Source organism: Argiope bruennichi, chromosome 3 (genome assembly GCF_947563725.1).
Source record: "Argiope bruennichi chromosome 3, qqArgBrue1.1, whole genome shotgun sequence".
Lineage (NCBI taxonomy): Eukaryota > Metazoa > Arthropoda > Arachnida > Araneae > Araneidae > Argiope > Argiope bruennichi.
Genome location: NC_079153.1, coordinates 137,415,364 through 137,436,994, shown reverse-complemented (window position 1 = coordinate 137,436,994; position 21,631 = coordinate 137,415,364). Strand labels below are relative to the sequence as shown.

The 21,631-nt window shown below is 32.2% G+C and overlaps 1 long non-coding RNA gene across 1 annotated transcript in view; it reads right to left on the bottom strand.

Annotated features, from left to right (window-relative positions):
* Nucleotides 1-21,631, bottom strand: part of LOC129962534 (uncharacterized) — a 32,962-nt gene that overhangs the window by 7,303 nt on the left and 4,028 nt on the right. Inside the window, exon 2 of the long non-coding RNA XR_008783920.1 lies at nucleotides 17,319-17,399. This is a non-coding gene — a long non-coding RNA (uncharacterized LOC129962534). The remainder of the gene's footprint in view (nucleotides 1-17,318; nucleotides 17,400-21,631) is intronic.

Sequence of the window (21,631 nt, the reverse complement as noted above, 5' to 3'; positions counted from 1 at the left end):
TAGCCCGATCTTTTTATTGTCGAGGAATCGCGATTCCGACAGGCCGAAAGACAGACGGATTAATAGAGATTCATTTAAGAAAACATTTTTTAACAGCAAAATATATGCTTATTGCAAAAAATGATCCAAAACAGAATCGCTGTTTAACTCTTTATAAAATAAAAATGAATATTGTTACAAACCTGTAATTTTGCTTCCCAGCGCGAATAGTGTCATCATAAAAAAGACCGTTTTACAGTCATCTGTATTGGATGCTGCCGGATGTCGAGCCAGTGATCCCAGAGCTTGGCTACTTGGCGATGAATTTGGTGACTTTGGCGACAAAATGGATAATGCTCGAAACTTCGAGAATCGATCCGTCCGTTGTCCATTGTCGATCCGTCTATTTGGAACCGAGATATGCCTGATTGGTCTAGAAGATTCTAGCCCCTCCTCCCGGAACTATAAAAGACCGGCACTCACAAGCTGCGGGATGAGTAGTCGGAGTCACCGACAAGTAACGAGCCTTCCAAATAATAGCGAAGCAACGGCGAATTACCAGCGTTGTGTGGAGCGAGTGCTGAACTGCGGCTTGACGAATCCTGTTGTCTACTGTGGAGGAAGCGTCGTATATTGTGTGTAGTAGCAAGTTGTGAGAAGTAGCGAGTCGGCAGCAAACGAGAGAGAAGACAGTGAGAAGTTCAGCCGTTGGAGAGACCGTAGAGCAAAGCTCCGAGGAACCCCTCTCCTGCTGGATTCTGTCTGGCCTCTTTGTGTGCTGTGGACGATTACTACTTGTGGGCCACTGTCTGATGTAGTGGGCTGCTGTGTGCTGTCCTGTGTTCGTCTCGGCTGTAAATATATGTCGCCTGTGCACTCGTCGTCTTTGTGTCTTCGTGTAAATAAACGTCGTCGTTGTTTTCTATTGAGGCCTGTTGGTTGTTCTCTTCACCATACACCCGCTATCAAGTGAACCCTGCGGCGGAGGTGAAATCCGTAACAATATTGAGAGAAAGATGAAAATATCTGCAAGCTACATGTTTTTAAAAAACGTTTTTTTTTTTTTTTTCAGTTCGCCAATATAAAATGTCAGTATTAATGACTAGGATTTTATTATTGATCCCATTATAGGAAATGGCAGTTTGCATATAAAATAAAATTAAATGTAAAAGACGTTTCCATTGGATGTGAGTGGCACCACGGAGATAACATTTTCATCCGTCGTGAATAGTATCAAGTCCGATAATAACAACCTTTCTGAAATATGGTTCCTTTTCTTTTGCAAAATAGAATCGGGGATTTATGCAGATATACTTGTTCCCATCAATGAATGAAGGGCATAATTTGAAAAAGTTTAATCCTCTTAGTTTTATTTTCTTCTGAGTTTAGAAACTTTAATTGAAATCTGGGGACAGAATTAGCACTGCAAAGAAAAAGTTGGAGAGAGAGAGAGACAGAGAGAATGAATGACATTATTTTAATTCGATTTATCAAGGAAATTCCACAATATGTATTTCAAGACATTTGAAAAAAGATTAAAAATCCCTGAATTCTGTAAGAAGCCTCCTCAGATGCTTATCATAAAGTGCGCTCATTACAATAATACTACCAAATCGATACCTTGTTAAGTTTCAAGGCTAGTTTAATCTTTAAACTCATTCTGTTTCTTGCTGGAGGAAAAAGAACGGAGTTTTCTAGAGTAATCAATACAAGACAATTTACTGTCACTGGATTTCTCAATTTTTATTTTGAATAATTTTGTTCCTCGAAGTTTTAAAAGTGATTTGATGAAGCGAGGGAAACAATATCAAGATTTCTATCTTTAAGTCATAAAATCAAAAGAAATTTACTCCCGATTTTCAAACTAGAATAATTTGTCGGTTGGAAAACCAAGTAAACTTTTTGTGTTAAAAAGGAGAAATGTGACAAAATAACATTTTGGAATTCAATGATTTTTTAAATGAAACAGACGTTTCACTTTTGTAATTGTTCATTATCTTCTAAATAAATATTTTGATATCATTTAATCTCTTTCGATTTCAAATGGGGTTGTTGTAAACAATTCCTTTTTTTCCCCCTTTAAATATCTTTTAAATTATGGCGAAATGATTATAGATGACGGACACTGAATTAAGGTTACAAATTACTTTCTCCCACAATACGGTCAGAAAAAGAAACCACAGAATGGAAATCAGCTTTTTCAGATGTTTACTATAGAAAACATTTTTAAAAAAATTCGGTTAGTGGATTGAGGTTAAACTTATTCTATACATTCTGCAAGTGTTTGGAAAATCTGCTAATCGTATTAGGTGTGGTCAAAAATTGTTTTACGTAGGAATGAAAACGTAGTTGTGGAGATAGCGAATTTTACCCCTAAAAAATGACGCCTTTTATTTTCCTTGCAAGTACTTCTTTTCTTTCATTCTTTTTGCTCCTAGCATAGTTCAACATTATCTAAACAACGAAAGATTTTTTAGGGAGAACAAATGCTTCATTCATTTTTTATCTCCCCTTCAAAAGCACGGAGAAAACTAAAATGATATCTATTGAAACCATAACAATATTTAGAGGATTTTTTTTCTTTAAAAGAAGTGTTTAATGATGTTATTGTGTAGACTTCAAAATGCCGAATAATGTACTTTGTGAGAACAATTACAAAACGCACCTTTTTGAGTAGCTTTATTTCTTTACTAATGATTTAAAGGTTTGCATTTATTCTAGATTTTAAAAAAATTGGAAGAATTAAAGCAACAAGGAGATGACCCTATTAAGAGAGAAAAATTAAAACTAAATTTTGAAATTTTAATTCTACACAAATATTGCATTTTTATTTCAAATTTTATAGATTCCAGTTTTTCTATTTTAAAAACTGTTATAAGGAAAACATTTGCTTCGAATTATTTTAAAATAGGCCAGGGTGAAAAAGGATCTTTCCATCGATTAATTTTGGAAAAGCTGGAAATTGTTTTAATTCCTACAGCCATTTAAAACTGAGTTTTTTCAAGTTTTCATTGATTTCTGGATTGTGTTCTATGCCAGAATCTTGAATTATTGAACTTATTTGTGAATCATTGGCGAAGAAAAGAAATCCCAATAGACACATTTCTTAGATAGTTTGACAACACGCAAATTAAAACGCATAAAATTTTTCATTGAATGAATCTTTCACTTTTGTGATGACGTTAAGGAGATATAAGTACAATGCAAGTTCAAAAAATGTCTGTTTTTATGATTTTTGGCAAAAAAAAGCATGTTTTGATATTTGATATTTTTGAAATGTTAAAATTTTATATTAATATATCATATGAAAATACATATTAAATTTGCATATAAAGTTTATGAAATACTTACTATGTAAATTTTGGTTATGATATAAAATAAAATCATATGTGTGATTCTTTAAATAAATCCAAGATGATTTTCACCAAATGTTTTATATTTTCTTCATGAGATTTCGGAGAAATTAACTATCAGTTCTGTTTCGGAATAAAGTAGGGGAAACTGGAGTTGACTCTTACCAAGAGTAAGTGGTTAAATTTGAATTTTATATTAACCGTTAGTTGAAACTCGCTTTTCTCTGGCTAGATAGTTGCTGTCATTCGTTTGATTTCCTCGGCGACTTATGACCTACCTGCAATTAGTAGCAAAAAAAAAAAAAAAAAAAAGTCATTGATTATGTAGTTATTTGCAATTTTAATTTTTTTAAAAATTGTTTCAAAATTCTTGGGAATATCTGTACAAGGTTAGTACTACGAGAAAGCCTGGATTCCAGTAAATGACGTTACATTTAAAAGTTCTATACAATACCACTCAATATATTAAGTCGAATATTTACGAAGGGAAATTTGTTACTGTTCCCTTAGGTTGCTACAGTGTAGCAACTTGCTTTGTATATTTAATTTTATACTACATGTTTTCTTTTTAAAGTTGATATGAGAAAGTATAAAAGAAAGACGTACAGGAGGAGTAATATTTCTAGAGGCAGCGGAAGAAGAGACGACAGGTTCGTTATGAAAGATTGCTAGTGAATGTGAAATTGTTTTCATGATATTCCAGAGATTCTGCTATAAAATGAATGATAAGCTAGTAATCATAAGTTTCAATTCTAATCAATATGATGTTTTAATTCTAATCGTATAACTATTTTAATGGTAATGGAATTTTATTAATTAAACAACATAGATCAATTCTATTAATTTTTAAAGCTATTTCTCCGAAATGGTGTATATAAATTACATTAATGAATCGGTTTTTATTTCAAATCCAGAATCAATTTTACCTAAAACTGTCAATAAAATTATTTCGATAGATTTTCACAGACGAATATGAGATGCGAGTTTCAATAGTACCTAGAGAAACCTTCGAAATTTTATAATGAACTTTCTAATGAAATATTCTAAGGAAATATAAACTTTAATTAGTCAATACAAAATTGAATATAAATTGCAATGAACTGGACTAAATTTGAAAGTTCTTCAAGTAGCACGCTGTCGGCTTTTAATGGATAAAACGTATGTCTTCTTACGTCATCTGTAGGCAGTTGTCCTGAGTAGAGCTACTAAATTTAACCCTTTGACATGCGAATTTATTTAACTTCCTAATTAGATGACTTCATTCTCTACTTTGTTTTTCTGTGGAAAGTTTAAATATTACTTCCATTCAAACTCCATCCGAAATAAGTGCGAGCTCAACGAATAAATTTGTGTAGATGTTAGGGCAGGATTTTTGCTGCTTCATAAAATATTTTTCAAAATATACTAAAGAAATTCAATGAATTCCCTGTCAATTAAATTCCTGTGCTATTTCTTCTGCACGTTAATCATTTTCGATAAAGTTTACCAACACTGGATGTCGTAATGTCCAACACTGGATACGAAAGGATTGTTTTCATTAAAAAAATTTTAAAAAAAAAGAAACATAAAAAGTTTTTTCCAATCCTGACTTAAACTGCAACCATTTGACTGGTTTGTCTGTGTTTGGATCTTTCAAAAAACTCACTTTAGTTTCATTGATTCTTGGCTAAGGAAAAGCCCTGAAAAGTCTCCGATAATGTTTGACATTTCTTCTACAATAAAATTGGCCTTTTCATTGTTATGACAGGTTTCTTCGAGTCTGAAATCCAGCCATCTTTTCAGGCCATTTTCGGAAATGAAAATTTCTTGCTCTCGGCCGTGGTTTATTCCTCATAGCCACTAAACTCGCTTGAGGGACGCAATATCGCAAAAAATGTGCGAAGCAGTGATTCAAAAATAGGATCTCCTACTATATACCGTATTCCTATCAGAAGGAATCCCATTTACATTATAAGAAGTCATTTGTATTAGAAATAAGTCTTTTTACTTCGACCGGAAGGAAGAGATCTTCATGTTAGTTCTCAGAAAATAAAGTCATTTTCAAAAAACTGAAGATAGAAAATTTGTTAGTTTGTTTGTGATTGTGAGTTTTATTTCAAGATATTCACATATAAGAAATACTTTCCAAAGTGACAAATTATAAATAGAAAACTACCAGGCACTGAAAGAACAACAGAATCAACCCAGACAAATAAAGGAAGGAAAAGAGTTCAGTAGCAGGCATCTAATGACTAAGAGGATGATAATTGATACTGCATAAGTTTCCGAAACAATCAAAATTTAAGCTGGCTTCAATGTCGCAACTGATTAAAATAGTCTTATGATTATAGAATTAATATCGCTAATTAGATATGTGTAAAAACTGATATTCAGACATTAATTATAATGATGGTTCATCGGAATAATTTATGAAATAGAGTGCACTATGAATAAAGTTATAGATCATTGTCCCACAGAATACATAAAATAAACAGAAGCAATTATATTTGTATACCTTATATAAAAATAAAAATATTTGCTTTAATCGCTAATATATAGAATGAAACAAATTAACAAATTACTCCACATAGTGTAACAAAGGAACAAGTTGTTGCGATATAGATGGATACACGAAACTGTTATTGTTATTTAACTATCGTTACATAGTCATTTTTTATATAACGGATGTTTAATACATAGAGTTCATGTATTAAAGAGAGAGAAAGTTTAAGAGTGGTTTTCGAAAGTATTTGAGCTGCGTCTTTAAAAAAAATGGTGTTTTTTTTTTTTTGAATAAATTATAGCATCTAGCCCCGGTCTATCCCACCAATTACGGCTAATTAATGGAATTGGAAATAAAAATTCCCATTAAATTACAATTAATTTATTAAAAATATTGAAAAATGAATTGGAAAAAAAATTTCCATTTATGTAGATGTATGCAAACTTGATTAATTACAATCATTAATCAGCACCAACAATCATTCTGATTTGAGAACTGAGGGGAAATCCTTATGAATATTGAAGGATTCGAAATTAGCTTTAAACATGTAGTTTTTTTGTTGAAGTTGTAATCTGATATAAATGATGAGTATTAAAAAGCAAATTATTTTTGAAATATATATTAAAGAAAATGTAAATCAATGTTTTTAGAAACACCAAAAAAGACAATAAAAGTATTTTCATTTATCTCCATACTAAATTTATAAAATTAGAATTTATTAGAAGGACAAAACTAGAATTTGGCACTTTGGGAGCCAAATTGCAATGACTAAACCCTAATGAAGTGTCATATGAAGCACGTGTTTGTAGGTAGTGGAATAAATATGAAATGTATTATTTAAAAAAAAATGAATGCGAGAAAAGGTTTTCTATGACGTTTTAAAATGACTCTATTATTAATTCAAGAATTCAGTTTTATTTAAGGCATACGTAGTTTAATATATATAGGATAGCACTCTAATCAGGTACAAACAGTTAATTTCTAAAACTTTATTAATTGAAGTATGTATTTTACAAAAATGATCTGAATGAAATAAATAATTATATTCTATGTTGTTTGAATCGATAAAGATTCTGATGAATTAAAAATTTATGAATTTTTATGCAAATCATCTATTTTATGAGTAATATTTAATAAAATATTCTTGGGGCACTAATATGTGAAATAAAAAAAAACGCCACACTTTTGCAATTAAAACGGATTGAGTTATGAAAATTTGAATATCTCTATTCTATTAAAAAAATGCGCGAGTTTAGACCTTTCCATAAGCCGTCTTGTAGAAAACATGCCCTTCAGCTCTTGGACGTTCCACAAGAGTGATTGTCTAAAATAATGAAATTGTTAATTGTCATAAAATAACGAAATTTAGAGTTTTTATAACTCGTTCAGATTTGGTTGCAGAAGACTGTAACGTTAGAGTGTCAAGATAATTTTACTAAATATGATTTATAGGATCGAAGGATTCTATAAGCTTTCGATTTCAGAATTTGTTTTAGAAGTACATTTATTGATTAAAATTTATATATATTATTTACTGTATTTAAATTTGTTTGAAAGTAAATCTGTAATTTATTATGAATCAGAAAATTTTTTATTGAATAATTCTTAGAAATATTGCATAAATAATAATAAAAAAATATATTCTGTAGTACAAATAAGATTACAATGCTGAAAGATTCGATTTTCGATCCTTCAGCATTTGATTTTTTTTTTAAAATGTGTTTGGTTTCAACAAAAAAGTTTTCGTATTTAGTTAAATTTAACCTCTTCCCATTCGAAATCATTAAAATCTTACTACAGCAGACAGCAATTTAGAGAGATATCTAGTAAAATAAATAAAATATCGTAAGACTTCTATAATAATATGAATTATGTGACTACCGAAATTTGAAATTTAAAAATATTTTGCTGAAGACGCTGTTAATTCTCCGACTGCGTAATGTTTTAAAATCCCTATTTAGATGCAATGTTTAAAAACAAGTTCAAATATTTTTCAAACAAAGTGAACTGATACTCTAAATTACACAATAATATAATATAATATAATAAAAATCTATAATCGAAAAAATAAACAGTCTAAACTACGAAAAACGCGGGATGTAATAGAAAATGCTCTGAATAGAATTGCTAATCCGCGGAGGGTTCTAAGCAGCTGGAGGGTTAAGAATTCAAAGTATATAAATATTTAATTGAAAATTTCATAGAGCATTAATCCTGGAGAACCAGCAAGTACCTAAAGACGGCTAGTTATAAATATAGAGAATGTTTGACTTACAATTTAAACTTTTAGTTAACACTATATTTTCTTCCAGGTGTATTGCTTGGAAATTTAGTGCTAAAAAGAATCTATGGTGGTGGTGGTGGTGGTGGTGTGTGTGTGTGGGGGGGGTCTATGAGATACAGATTAAAATTTAATTTCAGATTATGTCATCTCTCTCTCTTTAGAAATTCAAAACTGCGTTTTTAGAAGCAATGGTAGTTTCAAACCTATTGCATATCTGACAACGAAATCTGGGAAACTTCTCCACTCACTCCTTCTCATTTTCTAGTTGAGAAAAGAATTTTTTATTTGATATACACTCTGAAACCGAGAAATTTTTTTAAAGAGGTTTAAATATCAGTAAATTCTTTGAGTAATTTTTGGAAAAAAAAAATATTTATCTTTTCACAGCAAGGTGAAAACTTTTCTTTTAAAATGAATTACATTGTTTAAATCAACGATGAACATCATCCCAGAAATGTGTGATGTATAGGAAGAATTTTGAAATAAACACGACGGAAATGCCTGTTCCCCTTTTTCATTAAAACTCTCGAAGGGAACACAAAACGCTCAGTACAACACGCTTATTCCAACAATATTAATCATTAATTGTGTAAGTTTATTTGAAGCGCAAAATGTCAATTTCTGTGTTTGGTGTTAATGCTATACTTCTATGTTCATATTTTTAAGAATTAGATCACTGGATTTTTCTTCAATTACATTAGATTTGTTTGATTGTTGTTTGATATACTTTGTGAATTGCGTATTCGCCATTTATAAATAAACTTTTATTCCAATCTAAGGTGAGTGCTAAAGCCGCTTTCCGACCACCTGTGGCCTTTACGGTCGTAAATCTGCCTGCTGATCTATCTCCGCCTGTGGACGTCGGTTCGGAGCTTCCCGCAGATTCTCGGTAAAATGAACAGACGTCAAAGAACTCAGGAAAACCACAAGAGAGGGCAAAATGAGTCTGTCTCAAGGTGCGCACAGGTCGTCGGAACGCGGCTCAAGAGTGTGTCAGGTTTCTGCTCTTTCAGATGGCGCTGTAAAATATACTCTAAACAGATGTAAGCGTGGTATTGCAGGTATAGTGGGCTATGGAAATAAATGGGGGGGGGGAGCCTCAAAATCTATACTCTCCTTCTATTAAATATAGTGCTTATAGTTTTGCTTTAATGATAATGAATATTTAAAAATATTATCTGGAATTTATGCACCTCTGAACCACATTTGCATCAATATTTAAGTAGAAATTGTAAACCTATCGCGATTCTAATAATTTAAAAATTAACATGATTTTAAATTGAATGAAGGTAAAAGCAACTATTGCAGTGCTCTCAAAAAGGTCCTTTATCAAAAGAAAACAGGAAAGAGGTGCTTAAATTTCTCTCTGTTTTTCTTTACTACTAATCATTAAACTAGATGAAAATAACATGATTCATTCTTTTGTTAAATAATTATTCAGGGTATCTATTCAATCAAAAATATATACAATACAAAAATACAATATTCATATATGCAATTAAAGAACATTTAAATGTCTTTATGCAGTAATAATTAATAGATTGTTTTAAATTATTATTATTATTTTAAATTAACCAAATATGTATTTGAAGATTTATCTGACTTTACTACCTATTTCTCCAGACTTAAAAATGAATATTTGTTACAAAAGTAGACAAGAAAAAAATTATCATCAGTATTCTCATCATAATGTATTAAATCAAACTAGCGCGAAATAAAAGAAATACAAAGTATACCTAATCCAGATAATTAAGATGGGCTGAGTATGTTTCTCAATTGTCTGCAAGTCCTTGGAAGAAACAACCGGAAATTTGAAATTGATCTGATTAGATGATGAAGCTTGTTTTAATGGAAGTACAAAATTTACCCCTAGTAATCTTTTCGTTTTCCCTAGAATTTTCAAATCAAAATGTCATTTTAATAGTTTAACAGCTTCATTTGCATCTGTTTCACTTCTACCAAAAATCACAAGGTCATCTACATATAGTAAAAGTACAACGTTTTTACCAAATTTATAAGCGCAGTTACACCACGAAATTTTTTCAAAACCTAACTCTTTTAATTTACTATTAATTTCAAAGAATGACTCCCTTCCAGATTGATGTAAACCATATATTGCCCTATTCAGCTTACATACATGGCTTTCACCTTTTTCTAAACCTGGAGGTTGTTTCATTAGGATATACTGTTTTAATGGGGCGTACAAATATGCACATTGGACATCGCATTGCAGATTAAACCATTTGTTATAACCAACTAACAGTGCAAAAAAATCGAATGATACTAAAATTAATGACAGGACTGAAAACCTCGTCATAGGTTTCACCCCTTTTTTGACGATTACCTTGTGCTACCAGTCTAGCCTTGTATCTCCCTATTTTCCCTTGCGCGTTTCTTTTTATGTTAAAAACCCATCTGGAACCTAGAATTTTAGCGTTAGCGAGTTTAGGTATTAAATCCCATACCTTTCTTTCCCTCATTATTTCTAGTTCCTTCTGCATTGCTTTCATCCATTCCCTTCTTTGAGGTGTTTTTAAGGCATGTAGATAACAAGATGGAATTTTTATCCCATCCTCTAGTCATTCAGAGTCATAATCTGTTGGGGGGTTGAAGTCTCGACATGAAATTCTTGCTTCTGGTGTTTGGTCCCCAATTACAACACCACTAAATTTATTCTTGCGTGAAAAATCAATTAGTTCACTTTGAAACTTAATATTATTTTTCTCGCAGTACTGTTCTATTTTCCCTAGCGATCTCAATCTCATTTTCATGTTTTCCTCTGTATAGTAAATATCATTTGAACCTTTTTCGCGGGGTACCTTCTTTAACCAATTTACTATTCTTTTTTCCACCTGAGGTTTAGGTGTCCCGGTGCAGTATCCGTCAGTTTCCCATCCCACCCCCTCTGGGTCTGAATCGAGTTCGGGTAATGTCCCTGGACAGTCCTGATATTCATCTTCAGAAACTGTTTCTATAGTCCTACTTCGGGTAATTCTGAAAGTTGGGGGTCCAGGTCACTTTCCTTAAATATTTCAGGTTGAGGTTTTTCTTTTTCGGGAAATTTGTTTTCGAACCTAACGTTTATTGTTTCAATTATTTTTTGCGTTTCTGGATTCCAAATACGATACCCTTTCGTTCGAAGTGTATAACCTATTAAAATTCCCGGTTTTGCTCTTGCATTGAATTTCTTCCTTAAGTGTTTTGGGATACCTATGTAGGTTTGGATTCCGAAAGGCTTCATGTGCTTTACAGATGGTTGTTTTCCTCCATATATTTCGAAAGGGGTTTTGTTTTGTTTATTATGGCATATTCGGTTCCAACTGTAGACAAAATGTAGTAATGCTTCCGACAAAAATCCGGTGTTTAACCCACTATCACGTAATAAAACTTTAATGCCATCCACGGCGGTATAATTAAACCGTTCCGCGATGCCATTCTGTTCCGGGGTATATACATTTGTAAGTTCATGTTTAATCCCGAGATTTTCGCAATACTCCTTGAATTCGTTGTTTACGTATTCTAGACCGTTATCCGAACGAACATTTTTTATTTTAAGAACCTTTCTGCACGTTTTTGAAATTTAACAAAAGTCTTCAATGCTTCTGATTTAGATTTTAAAGGAAAACAGAATATTTTTCGTGAGAAATCATCAATTATAGTCATAAAATATCTATGTCCGTGGATAGATGTAGTCGGCAACGGACCACACAAATCAGTGTGTACCAATTCAAGAGGTTTTCTGGTAAAAATTCTGTTAATGGGTTTAAAGCTAACACGTTTAAACTTGATTTCTTTACAGGGCCTACAGTCACGAACTGAGCCTTTAAGTTCAGGTAAACCATACAAACATTTCATTTTACTTGTTCTTACTATTGCATCCACATTTATATGGGCAAGTTTTGCGTGCCACTCGGCTAAACTTTTACTGGCAAATTTAACGCTTTTTACTGGTTTCCCATTTTTAGTTTTGATACATGATTTAAGATTAGGTTTTACATTAGACACATTTAAATTACACATTTCATTCACATTATGTACACTATCACTTTGATACTCATTATCGTCATCACTTAAATTTAAACATTTGTCAAGAAATATATAATAAAGTCCATTATACAATTTGACAGTACATAACTTCCCCTTTTTTCTAAAAATGTTTATTTTCCCGTTATTGCCTACAAATTTAGAACCCTTTTGGTCAATACATGGTCCTGAGATTCAATTACCACGCAATTTGGGTGTATACATTACATCTCTGAGTAATAATTCAACATGACCAAACATTAATTTTACAGTACCTTTTCCTTTGATGACTGGTTTGACCATCCACTGCTCCAGTCAAAATCTGGTTGTTGATGGTGACGAAATCATCCAGGAACATCTCCCTTGAGTTGCAAAAATGAGAGGTCGTCGCTGTATCAAAAATCCAAGGTTGTTGTTGCATCTCAGTTGTTAACACCTCCATTAACAAACTCTCCCCACTTCGGGACCTTGAAGCAGTATTACCTCACTCTTTCTTTCGCCTTTCTGTCCTGGGTTGTTTCTCCTGTTCCTTCTTTCGCAAAGGGCAGACTCTTTTAAAATGTCCTTTTCTATTGCAATGGAAACACACGAGATTTTCCTTGTATCCTTTCTTTCTTGTGGTTGTCGCATATGTAGCAGTTGGCCGGTCAGCTTTCCTTTGATGAAGTCTTCCTTCCTCCCGAATCAATTCATCCAATACTTTAAAAAATTTAAAGTCCTTTTCCTCCCAGCGGTAGATGTTTTGTATCACATTCTCCATTTCATCAGGCAGAGAACGAAAGATTTGAAAACATCTATCTTGTTCGTCTATGGGGTGTCCGCATTCTTGAAGTTGTTCTGCAATCCTTTCAAGTTTGCTTCCATAGATGGCTATTTTTTCATGTGGTTCTGGGCGAAGATTATAAAATTAATTTTTAAGTGCCATCGTCCTGGCTCTTGAATCGGGCTGGAAGTAGTCTTTTAATTTTTTCCATGCTAATACTGGGTCTTCTACATTTTCTATTATCGGGCGTAGACCGTTGCTGAAGTTCATAAAAATTGTAGCGAAAGCCTTGTTTCGCCTTATTTTTAAGTCATTTACCAACTTTACATCTTTTATGTCCGGTTCGACCTTCTTTTCCGTAACTATCTCCCACAAGTTCCGTTCAAGAAGTATAACTTTAATTTCTTTGCTCCACTGCGGGAAATTCGAATCGTCTAAAGGTCGTATCCTAAAGTTGATCTCCCCGGCGTCATTCATGCTTAGCATCCGTTATGTCTAAATTTTTCTGCACGGGAAAACTTCTGGCAAAAAGTCCAGTCTTTCGTCAAATAAGCTTCTTCGACTTCTATAATCCAGCGTTTAGTCACATACTGCAATTCGTTGGACCTGGGCCTCAGTTGTCTTAACCTTAGTTGTCAGACGATATTTGGGTTCAAACCCTGTAATTGTCAAGATCAATCGTCTGTAAGGTCCGTAGAGTAAAATGTTCTAATAAAGCAGTGAAAAATGCATGTGTCTGGTTCTTATAAATTGTTGCAGGTTGAGAAGACTTCTTAAAAACAGTCTTTTATTTCTTGAGACAAATAAACATTTAATACATTATAAAATATCACACCGACACAGACTCCGAACACACAAAGAAAAACTTAATCTACGTCTAAGTATGATCTAAGTATCTACCGTACGAGTGCTTCCGCTCTTATATATATAGTGAAAAACATTTGCATAAATAGTTGGAAGCATCATTTCACTTCATTTTATAAATCATTGCGAACGGGGTTCGAATCATCAACAGTTTGCGTGCACGCATTCGGATGTAAAGAAAATATGAAACGAGCATCCTATTTTTGCTAACATGTTGAATTACCTTTTGTCTTTCCAGATTACACCTCAAAAATTTTCCAACAGCTCTCCATACAGCTATTATATCTGCGATGTAGAAACAATATGCAACAAATAGAATTTAGTAGCATTGCATTTCTGAACCTGATAGTAATGTTGCATTTATATTTCTCATGAATCCTACGCAAATCACCCGAAAAAGGCTTATTTCAACAATAAAGTGTTCATAAACGTTTGGATTTTATCTTTTCTATCTTCCTAAGTATAATTTTTAAAAATTCTATTTATTGCATGAATATTAATCAAGTTGGAATTCGTATCAAAAAAGGGAGAAAGAATTTTCAGTTTTAATTTGAATTTTAATTAAAGATATATTGATTTAGTTCTTTCTATGCAAATTGTGATTGGCATAAAAAATTTTCAGTTCCAATTCGTTGCTAATTTTGATTTTACTGATAAAAAAGAATTATATGCAGATGAAAAGAAAAGGCATAATATATATATATATATATATATATGTCCAAATTTAAGGACACAAAAAGGTTTTTCAAAATAATTCTAAATGGCTACCAGTAAAATTTAAACAAATTATATTTTATATATTGTGAAGGACCGGTAACACGATATTAACCTTTGTTGTGGGAAAAAATGTTGCTTAGCATTAGTTTTTGAGGAACTACTAAAATTTTACCGTTTAAGCATCTGGGATTTTTGCTTGTAATTTTGTGAATATTGCATTAAAACCAAAAATTTAACCTGTTTCCGATGAGAATGAGTTCTAATAATCGTTTAGACGATTCCTTGAGATGGAGAGTCGTAGGCAGGCTTGAAGCTGAGCAGTCTCAAGCAGAGGTGGCTGGATGGTCGCAAATGGCCCCGAAAGTGGTATCCAGGTTGTGGAATCAATTCCAAACAAGTCGTACTGTAACCAGGAAGGCCGGCCAAGGCCGTCACAGAGCAACGACGCCTGCACAGGATCGTTATTTGGCATTAAGCGCACGACGGCATAGGCTAACAACGGCTCCTCAACTTGCTCGTGACCTTGCTGCTGCGTCTGGAATAAGACTTTCCAGACAAATAGTATACAGACGTCTTGCAGAGAGGGCCCTTTATGCCCAGCGACCAGTTGAGTGCGTCCCTTTGACTGCATCCAACAGAAAAGCCCGGTTGTTGTGGTGCCGAACACATCAGTCTTGGGCACAGCAAGAATGGGGGCGCGTTCTTTTCAGTGATGAGTCGAGATTTACCATACAGAGGGACACTCGTCGAATCTTCAACTGGAGAGAGCGAGGAGCTCGCTACATCCCTCCTACGTAAAAGAAATCGACAGATTTGGTGGCAGAGGAATCCTTGTCTGGGATGGCATAATGTTGGTCAGTCGTACATTACTGCACGTCTTCGATGCGAGTACTGTCAATGAACATCACTATAGGAATGAAATCCTTGAAACCTATGTGAGGTTGTTTCGGGGTGCTTTTGGCCCAGACTTCATGTTTATGGACGATAACACGCGTCCACACAGAGCCCAGATCATTGATGATTTTCTTGAGGAAGAAGATATTCGACGTATGGACTAGCCCTCGAGGTCTTGCGGATCTCAATCCTATTGAACATGTTTGGGATGGTCTCGGAAGAGCCATTGCACAGCGTAACCCCCCACCTAATACCCTCCAAGAGTTAAAAGCCTCGCTTTTGGAAGAAGGGTCTTTGTTGCCCCAAGCATTTATTGGCACCCTCATAAACAGTATTAAAGCTCGTTGTGAAGCTTGTATAGCAGTGCACGGTGATCACACTCTATAGTAGACAGGCTTTTCCCGAGATAAATGTGGAGTTTGTACGATAAATGTGGATTATCCTCTCTTTATCTCTGATTCATAATGTAGCACTTTTTGATATACCTGTTTCTTAATTTCCAATTAAAATCTTTTCCACGCTGTTATGTATCTATGTCCTTTCTTCCATTGTAGTGTACCTCTGTGCCAAATTTCCTGGCAACACAGTGAATAGTTTTTCAATTTTCGCAGATTTTATGTTTTTGACCTTAATTTTGGACATGAGTGTATATATATATATATATATATATATATATATATATATATATATATATATATGCCATATGTATAATCTTGTAAAATTAAATAGTTAAATATTACAAAGTAATAATTACGAAATAGACTTCCCATTTTTCTGGAATTTGACATATTCTGTAAATGGCATAATATGATATGGCGAGTAAAACTTCTAACTTATTACAAGGACGGACACTATCCTCCACTTTTAAAAATAGTGACAGTCAATAAAATATTATAGCAATACATACTTTTTTTACTTCATATTTTTTGCTTCTAACAAATTTTTTTAAATATATTTGCATATTACAGAGATGCAGAAAATGATATTTGTTTCAAAGAGTTCATGATGAGCAACATTTCAATGCCAAATAAAAAGCTGTCTATATTTTGAAATTTATGAATACTCCTCTAAATGCAACGTTTTAGGAGCAATATAGAAGACTTAATGTAACGAAAAAACTATTCGCAGGAATGAGATGAAATTTTGCATATCCCCAGACAATGGTCTTTTCTTGCACTTATGTCAAAATTTAAGTACATTGCAATTTAATTTTTCCACATATTAAAAATCCTTTTTTATGTTAAATCTTTATATAAAATGCGTAGAATATCTTATATTTTCATAACAAAAAGAGTTTAGGTCAATAACTTTGTATGTTTTAAGATATGGATAAAAGTTCAAAATTTAATTTTAATATTAAAAAGTCACAATTTTGTTAGCTCATAATTTCGAACCGAAAAGACCTACAATAATAGAATTTTTTCCAAGCAATAACTTTCGATATAATTTTAAAACTTGATAAGAAAAATGAGTGTTGCCATTAGAAATTTGGTCTTATTTCAATATAGAGACGGCTCCTTACGAAATTTCTAATTAAAAAATCTTTAAGAATACATCAAGCCCTTTCAAATGACGCTTTTTTCATGGTTGTGCGATAACGATGGCAGTGGCCGCTTTATTTTTTTCAGCGACTGTACATCGTATTATCATCTGGCTCCAATCAACTCCCTTCCTCCTAAAATGCTTGCAGCAGATTATTCATTTCCTGATTTTCTCTGTAATGATATGTTTAGGATATATTCTGTAGTTGAGTGTGAAGAAGTCAAAGTAAATACCGTGATGGATGGCGTTTAATTCTGAAAAAGAACTATGCAAAAATGGAGGTATTGTTCTATATAAGTTCTGAGGTTAGCAGATGACCTCAGTGGCATTCATCAGAGAAGAATCACTGATTAATTTTCCTTGAAAAGTGAACACGGAAGGAAAGAGAGGTGACAAAAATACTTCGAGAGGACTTACCTTCCATTGTTATTTCTTTCCCTATCAAGCAGTGAGGAAGTTCCTTCGCTTGTTTCAAAATTTCTTTCATGCATCTTATCTCTGTTCGGAGAGATAAAAAAAAATTGTAAACAAAAGAATGCCTTGCGTTGAAATTCAAAGACACAAGTCAAGATTTATCCGCAATCAATATCAACTGTCATTACCAGGGCTTACTAAAATAAAGCGATTCGAATTTCTACAGAGGAATTTTTTTTCGCAAAATCAGATATTTTCACTGATCGACTTATTTGGCTGCACTTTTTTTTGAAATTAACTTACAACTGCCGGCAATACGATGCTAGGGTAATGACGATCGGACTACAAATAAAAGTTATTGATTTATGATATGCTTTAGAGATTGATAATAATTATTTTGTATATTTACCACAATTATTACATTAGGTTGTAATTATCTATCAAATATCCCACAAAATTAAACCAGTTGTGGCACAATATTTACATTCCATAAGTCGTGCGCGTACAACTTAGGGCCGATTTGCCGAACCGTGGAATGGCTCGAAGTTTGCACAAGCTGGTTTACGTTTTTGGCTCAAACTTTTGGAACGTAAATCATAGGTTAAGATACATATAAATTGGAATTGGTAGAATTCGTTTTATGTATTTGGCTGCGTATCTTCTAAATTGCACATATATGCAATTTTTTCCTAAATGAAAAGCTAAATAGACATCCGTGTTCGATTTTATATTCTCATTTTTCGAATTAGAGGCACTTAATCCTTATGTAATATTAGCTGTAAAAGCATAGAAAAACATAGGATGAAATGAAACAACGTTAACTCATGAAAATAATTATTATTGTTTACCCACAAAGGCAAAAAACAGTACGAAAATATTGGGTTAATTCCCTCCTGCAATATTTTATAATTTGAACTTTATGTCAACAAACAATGCATTGTATTTAATTGTATTAAACTTTCTTTTCAATTATAAGACTTAATAGGCAATATAAAAGTAATGAATTTCATTTTTGTATTTATTTTTTCATTTCGAAACAATTACTATTTTTAATTTCTTCCTTTTTCTAATTTTCGAAAAGAAAAATAGTAAATTGAAAAAGAAGTTAAAGGAAGGCAATCAGTTCTCTGTAAGTATCTTCCTCTGCAACAATTACGATCTTCAGTATCTTAGTGAAAGTAAATGATACGTGGGATTATTTACTATTTTTACAATCTTATCTAGCAATTCAAATTCAATAAATATCCATACATACTCTTTGTGAAGTCAGCGATACCCTTCACTTCCATGAAATTTCGATGATCAGCTCTATAATGATGATGGCACTGTGAAGTTACGACTGTTCATATAGTGAAAAATGCTGTTTAAATGCATCCAAACCTGTATTCAAACAAACTCGCACACTTTCCTCATTCATTGGCATTAGCAGCTTTTTCAAAGAACGTTTTCAGTGCTAATGGGTGAGCTTCTTCTTTTCGGTAAGGGAAAAAAAAAAAAATATTAAAAAAAAATCCCAGTTTAGTTTAGTTTTATTAACGTCCCGTTTGAAATCAACATTAGGGCTATTTTGGGACGAACTTCAAAATTTTAAATTTTGGTCAGATGACGAGGACAAAACTTGAGCTGACAACACCACTTCAACCCTCCAAACCACACCAGCGGGAGGACGTTTGGCCTCGGCGGATTTAACATACACCAGACCCGATTACACGACGGTTCTTCGATGGAATTGAGTTTCTTCGGGAATCGGAAGCAGAAACTCTCCGGTTCCGAAGCCAACAGGAAATCACGGTAGTGGGACAAATGCGTACGGGTCATAAAAGGCCAATAAATCATGCGTAGCTCTTTGAAAAAAAGGGGGTAAGGATTTATTAGTCTAGGTTTGTTAAAACATATGTTATCTGTTGGCAAGAGTATTTGGCTGGAAAATGTATGGGTATTTTAAATAAATTCCGATGCTTAAACACAAGGAAAAATTTTTTGTCTCTATGTGTATATGCTGGCTCTGTACACACCAGGCCGTCTGCCTATCAAATTTGGAAATATATACTTTGGAGGGTAGAAAAGTGATTTTTTGAATTTTTAATTAGAATTTTAATTAATCAAAAAATAAGAGAAATATCTACTTTTTTCCGGATAACTTTCTAAAAATTTACAGTAAAAAATAGTTTTACTTTCAAATTATATCAATTCTCTGCATTATTCATTCACAGTCAAAGTTTGCTAAATGTAGTTCTCAAATGAAAATCAATAAACTTTAAAAGAAAATCTGAAATAGAAATTCTATTGTAAAAAATTGTACCTGAACTTAACTATTATCATCACAAACGATTCCAATTGTTTTAAGATAAGAGGATTATTAAAATGTGCATTTCAGCTTATTAATAACCCGCAAGTCAATTAGAGAATGTAACAGTTGATAAATTTCCTACGAAATTAAATCTGTTCAAAGCTTTTGATAAATCTGGTAATCAAATAAACAATTCATACACACATGAAATAAATAACATAACAAGCCTGATATAGTTATAAAAATACATTTTATCTTATATTTAAAAATCTAGTATTCTCGTTTATATGAAAACTTTATCTTTTCATACGTAAATATAAACGGAAGATCTAAAAAAGATCTATAAAACATACATGCTATCTGTATTCTTTTTACAGAATAAAAATACGCAAAGATTGATAAACCAATAAAATTTATTAATTTTTTAAAATGTTAAGATAATTTTACGTTAGAGATAACATTATTTTCTGTATTAATATTTTTAAATGTACTGAATTGCATATTTCTTTCTCCCAAATATGCGTGTGTTAAATTTAGTATCACTACGCGCAATGGTCGATATTTTAAATAGACTTATAGCCGCATATATATACATTCACTTTTATTCTCGGGAGAAAATCCTCTTTTGTTAATTAAAACTTTTAGATTAAAGTCGGAATATTCCACACTTTAATTTTTGAATAATTTTAAACGAAAAATATGGAATTATCTGTGAAATTTAAAGTATATGCTTTCTCCTTAAAAGTCAATTTTTTCCATTCCCTCCCCTCCCCCCCCCCCTTTGTGTGTGAGTGTGTGCGCGTATATTATCAGGTATTTTGTTATTAAGTTCCTAAAATAGTCCTTATTTTACTTTATGAATTAAAAATAAAATTCGGGTTATTTTAATGCAACATTAGAAGTGAAAATGGAATAAATATCTTGATTATGAGATCAGTGCTATAACCATTCGGCCATGGAGAGTCGACTGCCTCTTTTCAATGCCGCAATATTGAAATGGACTTTTTAGAAAGGTTCTTCAATTTTCAAAATTTGCTACTTAAAGTTGCTGAATAAAAATCAACTAAAATCAACTCTAATCAAATAAATTAAAACTGCCATGAATTCTTCTGAAATTAGAAATAATTACATTGTTTAAAATACGGAAAAAACGCATAGCTAATCAGTAAACATTTCAAAAAAGGTGTAGATATATATTGCTGAAGAGTGTATTACCAGAACTTTATTCAACACTATTTTTAATGATTTATTGTACATATAAGAACGATCTTCAATAAAATTAAAGTTTCTGAAGAACATATACTAGTACATATATTAATGTAAAAATCATTTTTCTTAATTCTATTTTACTTTTTAACAGTAGATTTGGATTTTGGTTTATTAAATAGTGCAACTAGAAGAAAATTAAATTTGAATCCAGCTAATATCTTCTACAAATTTTTGCCGATACAAATGATAAATTAACAAAATATTAATATACTTCTTATTTAATAAGCCGCTTATTTTATGCACCGTATACTTACAATATTTCATATACAAAATGCAAAGTCATATAATTGATTCATCATATTTCCATTGATGATGTAAATTTTGAAAGTAGAATGCATAGGAAGCTTATAAAGAATACTTACGATAAATATTAATCGCAAAATGCATATGCAGATAAGTTAACATAATATTCTAGTTGGACGAAGAAGTATTTAAATATGACGAGTCTGATTAAATGACAAATCTTAACAAAGAGTGATTAGTTAAAAAAAACAACAAAGAAAAATACCCTCAACCTGGAAATTTTTTAACAGTTGTAGAAAGATATTTAGTTTTACACTTTCATTTAATGACAGACTGCCTTGCAGTCAAATTTATTCAAGTCATAATCAAGTATTGATTAAATTATTTTTGGAACTTTATTCTAGTAATATTCCTAGTTACCATTTACAAGTTATTCCTAATGCTATTTTATAATTTTTAAAAAATTTGGAGCTTTATAGTTTAAAAATATATTCTTTCCTTTTACAATATTGTT